Here is a 14,337-nt window from a genome sequence, read left to right on the forward strand (position 1 = left end):
ACATTGGAGCTGGTGGTGCTTTAACACAACTCTCTGTGCAGGGAAGAGCTCTCTCCTATACCCTGACCAGGAAAAAACCAAATTTTCTGCTTTAGACTGCAACTGCAGAGGCACAAAGAGACCTCCCAAGACAGCCTTGGAATCTCTAGGAGTGTGGCAGAACTGTGTAAACATGGAAGAGAAGAAAGTGCAGCAGCCAGGTTAAAAGAGATGTACTTCAATTGCTCTTTAATAGGAATCCAGACAGCTGGTTTTTTACAGCTCTCTAAAATGACACTTTTGCAGAGAGAAGACCATACCAAAACCCTGCAGTAAGAGCTGCCTTGTTCATGTCCTGGAAATGCCTGTCTACTGAGCTGAACTCCTGTGGGGAGGCAGCCTTCTCATGCAATGGGGCCTCCAAGGCAGGAAGAAAGGATGGCTGTAGCAATTCACGCATTCTGGAGGCCAGGATGTAGGGACCCAAGCTGTGAATATGAATATTCACAAAAGTTATACACACAGAAGAATGCAAAGCCTGACAGGCTTCAGCTCAGTCTAGGATTTGAGCACATATTTTGTTTCAATGCTAGTCTATCCAAACTAATTTGTACATCTCTAGTAATTTTGCCCAGTGGGCCCCATCTCACAGCTTTTAGTCTTTATTCAGGCTATAAGTCCATTGACCTCAGTAAAAGCTGTGCCAGGATAAAGATTGAAGGAGGACCGCAGGATTCAGGCTGAACATCTTGAATAGCATTTAGATATGATTTCCTGTATAAAGTTCTCCAATATTTTTAAAATAAAATCAGAGAAGTGGGAGGATGATAACTACTTCAGTGATATGTTTCAGAATAATCACTTCTCAAATGTAGACATGAGATAAAAGATAGGAAATGAACCTTTTGAAAGAAATACAGCCTACGTAACATGCTGGGAGTGGCCAATGGGTAAACAAGTTCTGGCAGAGGTGAAGTTATGCGAGTACACAGGAATTATTTAGTACTTTCCTCTGACTAGAGGCAGGACCACACAAATACAGGCCTGTCACAAATATATATGAAGGGAACGATGAGTCCAATTCATTACATTTAGTGGGATTCTGTGTGTTTTGCTGGGCTGCTGACCTACTGCAACATTATTAAAATGCACTGGGGTGCATTTTTTAAATTACAGAGAAAAAGTGAGTGGAGCCTTCAAAAGGCTTTGCATGTACAGCCAAGTTCACATTTGGTGCAGCTCCTTGAGGCTATACTACCAATAAGGCTGAGTAAAGCCCTGAGACTGGAACAGAAGTGGTCACTGACTGCTGTCCTACAGAAGATCATTTAGCAGGTTTTACAAGTCGTTCTCTAGCCATATTTGAGTTACTCTAATTTTGCATTATCATGTAGTTTCACATTCCTTTCTATGCCCAGCCCCTGTTAGAGGCTTTCCTCATCTTGGTTGCTGTTTGTTAAAAGCAGAGGGAGTCTGCAGTGGTTCACTCAGGGTGGGAGGGAAGAAAAGATGAGAGCACTGCAGATAGGGGCTTTGAAGAAATTGAATGTTAAAGCTGGAGATCTAGTAAGCTTGAACTCTCCTATTTTGGCTAGCTCTGAAACTGAAATTTGTAGAGTTTTCTTGGCCTTCTATCTAGATCTGACCTATCCTCTGAGAATATGTGGATATTTTTGGCTTTTTAGAATACACTGCACAGATCACAGATCAGAAAAATTGCAGCTGGCAAAAACCTCTCCTCATTGAGCTTGGCTGCCTGTCTGTGAAGGATGGTTCCCTAGAGTCTGTTTTTGTAGAATTCATAATACAATCTAAAACTAGTGAAAAGGGGAAAGTTTGTCCGAGAAATCTGCTATTTAAGAGAAGGACTTGATCTGGATTTTTATTTTTGGTTGTTGCTGTTTTGTTTTGTCTGGAAGAAACATGCTAGAATTTACACAGTTGTCCAGCAACTCTCCGTACGCCTTGGTTGCAGGAGAAGATTTGCATGGCTATTTATTTTTGTGATAACCTGTGCTTCAAACAGATCTGAAGAATCTGTTAACCATCATCTGAGCTGATTTCTACCTGAGTGAGAATGAAGGACTACTGCACGACATGTGAATAATGCATCACAACAGAGGCTGTAATTTAGCATTTGCACTACAGTAGCCCTTTCCAGTCCTTCAGAATGTACTATCACAGATGAGCAGTGTCCAAACCAAGATTACAGCTATAACATGGCAACATCTTTCACATCCCATAAAGTGGGAAAAGAAAAAAAAAAAGAAAGAAAAAAAAAAGAAAGAAAAAAAAAAAAAGAAAAAAAGAAAAAAAGAAAAAAAAGAAAAAAAACAACCACCAACCCAAAGAACCAAAACACTTAAAAGAACCTCCAAAATACCTACAGATCCTTCTGTCTTGATTGCTTCTAGGTCACATGGAAATGCACTTCAAGGGAGGTCCCCCAGAGTGCCTACTCAGAAAGGGGGGCTGTAGGTGGTAAAAATCTGTTGGGGAGCCTGGTTACACTGCTTTTTTTCCCCCTACTTTGCACACCATGTGGAGCTTTTAGGCTCAGCCCTCTGGATCCTGCCTGGCTAATGGATGGGTTACAAAACAGCACACTGCTGGTCTGATTGGGACTAAGAAGGTGACCATACCTATCCTCATAGAATTGTATTAAACTTCCCTTCTGCTAGGTTAAAACTGAGAAAAATAACCTCTACTTTTCTTTTCTTTCGAATTGTCAGTCCAAGGTTTAACATAATGTTTTACAAATTGCATGAGTTCCATATTGTAGTTGCTTTTTGACAGGTCTGACTCTGCTTCATTAACTGGCTCCTTCTGGCGTAACACTTTCACCCATCAAATTTACCTGTTCTTAAATGTCTTGAAAGAAACTCTAAACTGTGAGTAGTAGTTAATACTTCTCTCTGTACCACATCTGGCATTGTTTAAGGTTATGCATAGGCTCTTAACACTAATTTTCCTTTCTGCAGTACAAAATGAAACATATTGATTATAATTTGTTTCCACTCCCTTTTATCTTTTTTTTTTTTTTAATCAGAACTTGGAAGAAAAATATTCAAAGAGTACTTTTCTCTATTTTTTTTTGTTTCTGCAACAAGATAATTTTTATGAAAAGTAACCTTCAATGAAGGCAAGGGATAATTTTTATTGCAATTTTGCCAAGTGTGTGCTTCCCCTTATACAAATCCTCTAATAATCTCAAAATATTAGATAGAGATCTTACAATTAGGGCACAGAATATAAATCTAAGCATCCCCTAGAGTTCTGTGGCATCATGAACGAATCTAATTTTGCTGTTGAGGTTATCACAATGACCTTGTGAAGCTTGTGGATGGCTTTGAGTAAGGTGGACTGAAGGCCCCGAGTCAGGAAATGTTTTTATCTTACAGACAAATGAGTGCAGCAACATAACTCTAAGAACATGAAATCTCAGTGAAGTCAGTGGGATATACCTTGTTAATGAAAGAGGAACTGCAAGGGAAATTGACAGGAGACAAAAGTTCCTTGTGTGCCTCTTGATAACTGTTCGACTGGACTGGTTTTCATTTTTTTCCTATTTTCTACTTTTTTTTAGAATTCAGAATACAAAAGGTTTAAGGTTCCAATTAACTTTTATGAACAGATTTGGCATCTAAATTATCAAAGAGAAAAGAAGTTGTTTCTGAAAGTAGTGTGCTTATGTTATTTTAGATTTGGAATTTGTTTTTCTTACTATCCTCTGGTATTGCAGGGGAAGAATCAATAAAACCCTTCCAATGATAAGGCTCAATCTAACCTGGCAGATGTATTAACAGTACCCAGTTCGAGAGGTGTACCATCTGACTCTGAAATACAATGGGGTCTAGGAACTTTTGGACCCTTTTTCCCTACTTCAAACCCGTCTTTTAGGTTTTCTGTCTCTGCACACTCCAGCCACATCTCTGACCCAGGTCAAAAATGGAGGTAAAATAAAACTGGCATGTGCCATGCAATGCATCTCTCCCTGACACAACCCAGAGGACTGTTTTAAGCTTTACTAAGTTAATTAGGATTTTAAGATATTTTCTTCCATCATATTGGCTTTTAAACCATTTCCTAACAGTACACCCTTTCCCCTATGGAAGAGTTTTCTTCCATCCCACTGGCTACACATTTCAAAGGTGTTCTTCAAGGTATTTCTATTTCAATCTGTTTCCCATTTCTTTCTTTCTTTCTGAAACAAGCACTTCTCTTGCACCAGAAGAACTAATCATCATCTCCTTGCCCTCCTTCCTGACATGTTTTGTTCTATGAGTAGGTTCCCAGCTGGGCTTTGGGATTAGGAGGAGAGAGCGACTGACCAATCTTTCATACTTTGGATAGTGTTTGAATGTGCTTTGTACAGTTCCAGCAGCAAAAGAAACAGTGAAATTCTGGTAAAATGAGAACTACATCTACTCAATTAATTCCTTTGCTTCTGTCTTCCTCAGTAACCTTATTAGGGAGGGGAATTATTTGGGAACAGCTTCCTGTTAAGGACAAATACCACTGTAGTTTTGCAGCTATACTATTCCTTGGCCTCATGGCTGGTGAATTACCATTTCTTATACCACGTCCGAAACTTGCCTAAAAGATATCTGTAAATTATTCTGACATGATATTTATGGAGAACAACTTTATTCTGTTAAGGTTATCTGAAAAAGAAATATAAGCAGTGAATAAAGTTCAAATGTTATTTGAGAATAGCCTTATGGAATGACAAGTAAAATTAACCGATAGAGATGGGTTGTGACTTCCTTTGCACAGTGAAATTTTGTTTTGTGGTCACACTTTTTTATGAATAGAAGGCATTTAAGTGCCACCAGTATTACCCTGCAATTCATTGTACTTGCGGTACCATGGGATGATGAATTCAGACATATCTGCTGGGAACCAAGCATTATCAAGAGGATTTCACAGAGGAAAACTAATTATTTAAAGGAGCAGCTGAAATGTATTTCTGTTCTGAATGTCCCCTAGAGCCTGGCTAGTAGGGACATTCAGCCCATAAATATGGATTAAACTCTATTTTCATAATTGATTTGCAGTACATCTTTAAGTGTTAAGGAGGCCAGGTGGTTCAGCAATGACTGCAGCTTTATTCCCGTACAATAAAGAATCTGTGCATGCTGCACTCAGGCAAGTTATACCATGGACAGTTGAGGCCGATAGGAATCCATGTAATAATTCTCACTCCATCATTTTCGAAAATTAGTGACTTACAGGTCCTGATCTTAGTTCTGAATTTGCCTTCATTTTCATTGATTTTGTGGTATATCTCATGCCCACTGCAGTAAATTACTGAGATCATAAATGATGACTCATGAAGCCGAGAGTGAAGTCAATGCCATTGGGGTGAACAAAATTAATGGATGCTGGTGAATGATCTTTGTGCTTTCCTGTATCTGTTGTTTGAACCTTTTCAATGCACATGGGTCTTAGGAAGCCTGGGGACATGATCACAAAAAATAGCTCCATGGCTCAGTTTTCTTGTACATCAGTAAATGAGCAGGGGGCTGAGGAAAGGGGGTGCATGAAGTATTTTTTTTTTTTTGAAACTTCTCTATTTCTTAGTTAACTAGGTGATACTGATCCAGTAGCTCCTGGATTCTGATCTTTACAGCTCTAGGCCAGCACAAATTGAGGTAACATTATCTAGGGCAGTTATAAACTTTCAGCAGCAGCATAAAGTTAATCTATATTTGGAATATCTTTCCACTTTTTCAAGGCAGGAGGGAAGAATTGTTGCTGCTGTATTTATTGACTACCGCTGAGGCAATCTTCATGCAGCCCAAAAGCCTGGCACTATCTTTCTTTAGGAGGCTAAGTCACAGCAAACAATGGTGGACCCTTTGAGAAATACTTTTCATATTGCTTAATACACAAATTGGGAAAAATGCTTCACTAACTTCAATAACAGAATCTTTTTTGAGGAGGAAAATGTAGTCCAACTGAGGGTAAAGGAACTTGCATGGACTTAGAGTAACAATAGGCTCTTTGATAGAATTAAATCAGTGTTACTGGCCATCCAAAACTGCCTTTTACCACAGACATGACAGAACATCTCTGGTTTTATGCTTTGCAGCAATAGAGTCACACTGATTTGCAGCTTGGTGACTACAAAGTAGCCATTGGTGTTTGGTTGGCTGTGTGCTTACTGACACAGATACAGGTCAGCACCTGCCACCTTGCATGTGAAATGAATCTTTCATAGTCCTCGTCACATCAAGAGACCCTACCAGAAATGATGTCCCATTGTTTCCTGTCAATGACAGTGTCCCTGTTCTAGAGGATACTGGGTTTTTAAGAACTGCAAGGTCAGTAATAAGGCTTCTAGATATGTCTGTATCCAATAGGGGCACCATATGAAAGTAGTTGCAAGGACAAAAAGTCTGATGTGAAAGAAACTATTTCTACTGAACATGAACAATACTCGAAAGAAGCAGGCTGGGAGCTGAAGTTACACCATTCTTTGTTGCTTTTGATGTTGCCACCATTGCAGTGGTCAGCAGTGGAACAGCATTTGAATAGGAAAGTACTTGGTCACAGAGTGACCCCTCTGATCAAATACAATACCAGTGCAAGTCTTGGGATTTCCAACACTATAAGCCATATAGAGAAGCATTGTTACAGAAAAGTTGGCAAATCTAAAAGGCCTTTTAAATTCTCAAATAAAAAGCCTAAGAAATTTATGACTGTGTTGCTAGATGTGGAGGCCACGTAAACTCACAATGTTGATCTTAGTTGTGTTTAAATTTCTCCTGCCTTCTGGCACTTTGAGCTGTAGTGGAAAGAAATCATTTACTTCGAGCAGTTTTAAGCATTTGGAATTGCAGGGGTACCATGGAAAAGCATTAAAAACATAAATTATATCGTACAAATGGCCCCAGATGTTTAGTACCTTTCCTCTCACACACTGCAGATCTATAGTGTCATGTGTGGGCGCATTAAAAAAAGCCCCTGAACAAAATGTGATGCCAGCCTCTGGGTTAATGGCTTTTGACATCAGGCTGTACTCATTTAAAACTCCATTGCGAGCAAACAAGTAAACACAAAGCTTGAGCTTCTAACCCTGACAGTCCTTGCTGAAAACAGGATTGTCTTTGTTAGACAACTGATATTTAAAGACAGTCTTTGTTTATCTATCTACAAACATCCTTTTCTAACCTGGCTAAGTTTGGGATGGAATACAGTATGTGGTCTTTCTCCTCTTGGGCTTTTAATTGCCCTGCAAGTTTCATGTTTAGGAAAGAGTCTATTCATCTTTTCACCCTATTAGAGATCAGAGGTTACCGGGTGCTCACAGAGCCCCCAGAGCAGGGCAGCTGAACAGTGAGGGTGCAATCTCCCTCTCCAAGACAAGATATGCTGGATGAAATCTCTTGAGCAGAATAGCAGTCATCCATTTCCTTTGCAAAGGTTTTGGTTAAAAGAAGTTTATTTTTCATTCCTTTATTGAGCCTAATTTTAAATGCAGGATAAAGATTGTCAAAATTCCCAAGTACTGCCGTGTGTAAGAACAATCAGATGATCTATGATGTGGAAGATTACCTTGATTTAATGCAAGGCAAAATGCAGTTTGTTGAACCCAGGGACAAATTAAACACTTATCTCAGAAGTAAATTTAATAAAAAAATTATGTGTGATATATACATGTTCTAGTTAAGTCATTAAAGTTAGACGGTAATATTTCCTGGTAGAAATTTTCTTTCTTGTTTTTACCAGATATCAACTTTATCACTTTATTCCCTTAACTTTGCATTTTCTTTTCACTTCTGAAAAGTCTGAATCTTTTGAAGAAGAATCATTAAAGATTAGGGGGAGAGAGAATCAGGGTGAATGCCTGCATGTGTACCTGTACACACTGAAGGAAGAGAGTGTGTCATCTGTGAGTTACACAGAGCAGTAAGACTATATGCTACTAGAGACACTTATTAAGAAATACAAGGCAAAAAGAGTATAAAACCATCTTGGCTTTAATCTGGCCTAGATCTTCTGTTACCTGTGATTAGTTTGAGCCATCTCTTAAAATTGTTGCAAATAATAATTTGTTTCCAAATGTGAAAATATTTCTTTTCATGCAATCACAATTTTTTCCTGTTGCTTTTTTCCCCTGCTTTCCTTTATTTTCTTTTTAATGCCCCATAAAAAAACCACACAAGATATTTCTGCTTGAAAGACATGTTTCCTTTTCGTTGTGGCAAGTCCTTGGTTTTGTGATAGACATAAGACCTAAGCAAAAAAAATGTATTTTAAGAAAAAAATACTCTTTACTCTCTGACCAAAATTTCATTTGATTCTCTCCAGAAAAGGCTTATTGTTGAAATTTTATTCTTTAATGCAATGAGATCTAGTGTTTTTCTTTGTTTTAGTACAGACTGATTGCATCCTTCAGTTGCATAGGCTATTATTACTATTTTTTTCAATTCTGATGATTAGTCTATTAAAATACATTATTATGGTTAGGCAGAATCACAGGTACATTTTATTTTATATTGGAGCTGAATAATTTTTCTGAAAGTTCACTGCATGTGTGCTCTGAACAAGAATATGTTGCCAGCAAAAATAGATCAGTGAGGAAAGAAAAGAGATTTGGCGAGGCTGTGTTTATTGTTCAATAAATCACAGTCACTATAAGTGACCTGCTGACTTCAAGTTCTTTAGGTCAAGGAACCCTTTGCTATTCTGCAACTTCACCTCATTGCTGAGCCTCTTAATCAAAAGTGTAAAGCCAGAAAGAACATCAAACAATCAAGAGCTGGATGATTGGATTGGTTATTTTAAATGACTACAGCTATGGTTGTGACAGATTTGAGGATAGATTGCATCATCTCAGCCTCACTAAGCAGGTTGAATTGGTTGAGCGTTTTGTGAAAAACATCTCCTCTCCCTCCAAAAAATATTTACATGAGGCCATCACTCAAGGTACTTTAGCAATTAATTTACTACACATGTAAAAACTGCAGGGATTAGGAAAAATTTCTAGTGTAGTGACACTTCAGCTTTGCTATGATGGAAATTGATGATAATTTTTAATGTCTTTACTATTAACATATATTTGCTGTGCTGTTATATTCAGGCTTATATCCTAATTCAACCTGGTAATTTATATCGGTTTCTTTGATTCTAACTGTGCTGTTCGTGACACATTCAAATGTGAGAGGACTACAAACCAAATTAAGGCACAAAGAAATTGGGATTTATGCAGATTCCCTTTCTCTTCTGCTTCTGAAATGTGTGACTTCCATGATGGCAAACATCACAACAGAAAACAAAGTAAAACCAAAACCGACATCTGGATCATTACCATGGGATTGTTTTAGGTAACGAGCCAATAATATAAAGGAAGCTATGCTGCCTTTTACTGGGGTGGAGCCAGATCTAAGAATTTTTACATCTCAAGACAATCTAAAAGCATACTAGAAGCATGCTGCTTACTGAAGTATCCATGGAACTTCCATGGGATTTTGCAGGCAAAGTGCCCTTATGCTTGGGGAGGTAGAAAGGGAGCTAACCAGCAACCTCATTTAGCACAGGAAAATACTAAACTAGAAAGGTGCCAGCAAACAAAGGAGAAGGAAGAGAAAAGCCACACATGGCATAAAATTCTTCCTGATCTACAATATAGCTTGTTAATGAGTGTCATGTGCACAGTACACGCCCTCCATTAGGACTTGGGGGGAATTAAGACCATATGACCATGCAAGACTGATAGAGAAAAAGTATTTTTACAGCCATGGTAAAAAGTAAAACAATGATTTTAATATCAACAGTGTTATTCTAAAGCTTGTACAGAAGAACCAGCCATTAAACTCCATGGAGAATCATGATCTGTAGTATAAAAATGTTAATAATTTTGTACTTTTGTACTGAGACCTAGACAGGAAGCATCTCTTGAAATATTTTTACATGGAAATGAACCCTTGAAGAGAGGAATCTTGTACAAATCAGCCTATTTTATAGAGACATTTTAAATTATTTTTCACTATAACTTATAGAAGATATTTGTCTCTTCTTTTTTCCTCTCTTTTTTTCTTTTTCCTCTTTTTTTTTTTTCTTTTTCTTCTTTTTTCCCCTCACTTCAAGCAAACCCTTTACTTTTCTAGAGAGCAAATTTTGAAAGGATGAAATGAAAAACAACCTGAAAAATCTTTATTGATAATGTGTACTTGAAGGAAGATCTTTCTCTAGGAGCTTGGCTATTAACACAGAGCAAAGCAAAACTAGGAAAAAGGAGGGCAGATACAATGTGGCGTAAAACTTCCTTCAGAGTTTAATGCCTCCGACCGGCTTACCTCCCAAAAAAGACAAGTGTGGATACCCTCCTATCATTAGGTTTTAAATAAAAACAACCTCAACAAACTGATGTTAATAGTCAGATACTCTTTTCAGTTGTGTCTGCCTATGGTCATGGAACATATGTCTTTGTCACATAAGTTATTCCAAAATCTTAAGATGGGAGTAACATGCTGTTATCACAGACTGATCAGACACTACTACAGCACTTCTTAGTGCAGAACTATGGTGCAATTACTATTACAGCTATATCTAATCCAAATTCTTGAGGATTTTATGCACAAGTAGAAGAAATTTGCTTTATATATTTTAAAGAGAAAAAAAGAGATAATTAAGAGAGACCCAAACAACCATTACAAATATGGTTTAGTGTATGCTTTTGTCACACTCTTTTTTGGCTTGATAGAAATTATTTTTCTAATGAAATTTTTTATTTCTTGCATATATAATTACTTTTATGCCATGGGAAATACAGAAAACAATTGTTCTGTTATAAGGCTAATAAAAAGGAAAAAAAGCTAAATAGCTTCCAGAAGAATTATTTGATCTCTGTAGTGTGTGCTTTAGGCTAAAATGTTCTTGGCTTCCTAAAAAAAAATAAATTCCAGGTTGAAAACTCTGCATGACTATTATAGTTTGACTCATTCTATTGAGACTAAGATTATAAAAAAAATTATTTCTGTGACTTGTTGTGCCAATATAAACAAATACAAATTCCTTCTCTGGTCATTTGCAAACTTATTTGGAGAAACTCTAGAGATGAGAAGACTGATTGAATGCAGTAATGTCAAAGGGGGAAAGAAAAATAGAAGTATAATAGATGAAAATTATAACAGGCAAAATGGGAGGGGGGAAGAAGACTAAAGACTAGAAAAAGTTTAAATCCATGGAGAAGTATTCTTCTACTGTGTTTGGTGGAGAAGGCAACATTGGGGAGAAAGGTAGTGGTACAACTACAGCTATAATGGATGGCCCAGGCTTCACTAATCTCTTTTTCCAAGACAGCTAGTGTCTCTAAAGTTATGTTATCTGTAATAAAATCAGGAAAAAAAAATCAACGTTTTTCAATGCCTTCGTCAAAGTTGAGAGAGACACACTGAGTCCAAAAAATATATTGATTCCTTTTGTGATAGACTGTATGTTTCTCTTCCTTTCTTGTGTCCTTGGACCAGTTCCAACCATATTTGGTTATCTAGGTCTTCTACACCATTGGTTTTCTGATATCCTTACTTACATGAACAGGAAATCACCTGTGGCTGTGTTCACATATCTGTGGTCCTTGTTTTATACCTACATAAGTAAATCAGAATTAGAGCAAAGCAGCTATCTGTGGTTGCTCCTTGACTAGCTGGTCAGGGGCTGTCCTCAGGGTGGCCATCAGGAAATACTGAGAAGAAAAATAAAGCATCCTTCTGATGGACTGGCTTGTAGCATACCTAATTTTTAGGGACCTAATTATTGTTGTACAGTAGTTGGTGTCTGTTTTCACCAGACATCTGGGCATGTTAAGAATCCTGCATCATATTGTTTAGTCCAAAAGGCTGTCAGACCCCTTGCAGTCATGGAACATGTGATTGGCCATATTTGCTTTCAAAATGTTTGCTTACTCTCTTTTAACAAATATGAAAAGGAGTAAATCTGAGGATGGGGAAATTGACATTCAGTATATGGAGGTCAGAGTGCAGCTCCAACATGTGTATGTCATCAGTTCAAGTGTAGCTTGGGTTTCTGGTGTTAAGAAGTCATTGGACTTGTTTTAACTGGCAGATGCCATTTGGTGCCAAGGAGGTTATCTAAGCAGTGTGTGCAGTGACCTGGATGCTGCTGGTGTCTTGCCTACTTGTTTGGGAGCAAGTGTCCATTTTATTTGGACAAAAAAAACCAGGAAAAACCAAACATTAAGACTGGTGCTGTCTAGCTTTCCTGGTCTTTTGCACTTGAATATCAGATTGATTCTTCCCCAGATCCCAGTGAACACATTCAGAGACAAATTAAGCGAGCAGCGCATTGCTGGTCCTCAGTGCTGTTAAAAAAATTTCAATAAATGAGGTAAAAGAAAAATATTAGCAGACCTGAGTCTCACCCCTTCTAAATCATGCACCCAAAGAGTTTCAAGGTGGTGGACCCCAAGACTTTTCTTTATCATAGACTGGGCCATCAGCCAAAGGACTCCTCTACTAGCCACCCCCTTCACACATTTGTGTCTCATTAGCTCGTGACAGATTATTTGGGTTTGGTGATATAATCTCATATATCATGACTCAATACAATTCTTGTTAGAAAGAGCTTTCCTTGGATGTATAGAAACTCACCTTGAATGATTGAATATCCCTGCTACTTGCAAATCAGCAGGCAGTCTGCTGGCCGATTTACCTGAGTGTTTTCTCAAATACAGTAGTTTTGCACAGTTATTCTACCATGGTGGTTCTTGTGCTTATATAAAAGGTCATATAACATGAAAAATGTCAGAAAGTGACATATTTTTTGCATACTCAAGTCATATTTTTTCAAGTGGAACAAGAGGTAGCTTAGTGAACTAATTGCTGCTCCTTGACACACACAATGGCAGTGAAATAATGCTGAAAAAGGCATTGAGGGCCTTTTGCAGTGGGGCATGGTTACTGCTTTTCGTTATGGTTTTAGAGTGACTTCTGAAGAATGAGTTCAGCGTACACATCAACTGGAAGTCTGAAATTCTGTCTCTCCTCCACTAGGTGGTGATCCTTTTGATCAGGATTCAGGTAACTGAAAATGACTCAAGCCATCAACCACACAAAAAGCCTGGCACTTGAGTGAAAAACTTGATAATGATAATAATAAAAGTGCATGATTTATATAATAAACAGCTGCAAAAACCTTTTGGAAGCTGACAATGACAACTACAGCAAGGCATGCTGATTATTTGAGGCTACCTTCAATGCACAATCATTCAAGCATATTTGATTTTCTGCAGAACCCAGACAAAATCCTATGAGTAATATTAACGTAAGACAAAGTCTTAGGGTACAGTAATAGAAATGTTTTATTAATCAAATATATTTACATTTCTTCATCTTCTTTTTAAATGTGTGCCTGTTATTTTCATTTAAACACAATGTAATCTTTACATTTGATATCACAAGAATACAGCTACATGCATGACTTAATTGGTCCTTTACAGTAAAAAAGAGGCAATTTTATGAAATTTAAAAAATGGAAGCAAACTGCTGATCTTATAATTACAGTGCCATTTTTGGTTTTGTTACAACACAAGACCCCTTCAGTAGAGTCTACATCTTTAGAGTGGATTTATGGAATTTTTCAGATTGACTTGATGATGTCAAAATTTCCAAAATGTAGAATGTGAAAAAAGATTCATGCAGTCCCAGAATATTATATTTTCTGGAATCTTATCCATAGAAAGGACTTGCATGGAACAGAATAGCATTTGAATTGTATTTTCTAAAAATCAGAGCAACTTAACTACTCTTAAAAGCAATGACGACTTAATTTTGGACATTCTTCTATTTATTTGTTTGAGATCACACTATTTTTTCAGCTATAAGACAGCATCACATAACACAATGGCATCATAAAAAAAAAGATGATGTTACCAAAAGTAAAAATATACATACAATTTCTTGTAAGTTTCTAGTATGTAATGCGCTGCAATTATTGTATTATTTCCAATTCAGGTCTCTTCATGGAAGGAAAATCAAACTGTATTTAAAACTATCACCTTTAGGGGCTATAAGAAGGTTTATAAAGGACTTAAAGTCTTTCTGAAAGGTATAACTCTATGAACATATAAAATTTAATTCCACACTGAAAAAGAATCAGAACTAGGCACATTTTTTAAATATGATTTCCTACATGTTCAGGGTTGGACAGAAAAATCAAAACCAAAAAGCTTGTATTTTTTAACCGGACTACAAAACAGAGATGCCAAGTGCTTCAGAAATTCTGAAATGGCAGGCACATAATCACTACATTTAAAGATAATTGTATTACACTTACTGCTTCAGGTTACTGTGTGCAAACACATATTGTATGCATAATAGACCTAAATCTACA

The sequence above is a fragment of the Sylvia atricapilla genome, chromosome Z, assembly GCF_009819655.1.
Source record: "Sylvia atricapilla isolate bSylAtr1 chromosome Z, bSylAtr1.pri, whole genome shotgun sequence".
Lineage (NCBI taxonomy): Eukaryota > Metazoa > Chordata > Aves > Passeriformes > Sylviidae > Sylvia > Sylvia atricapilla.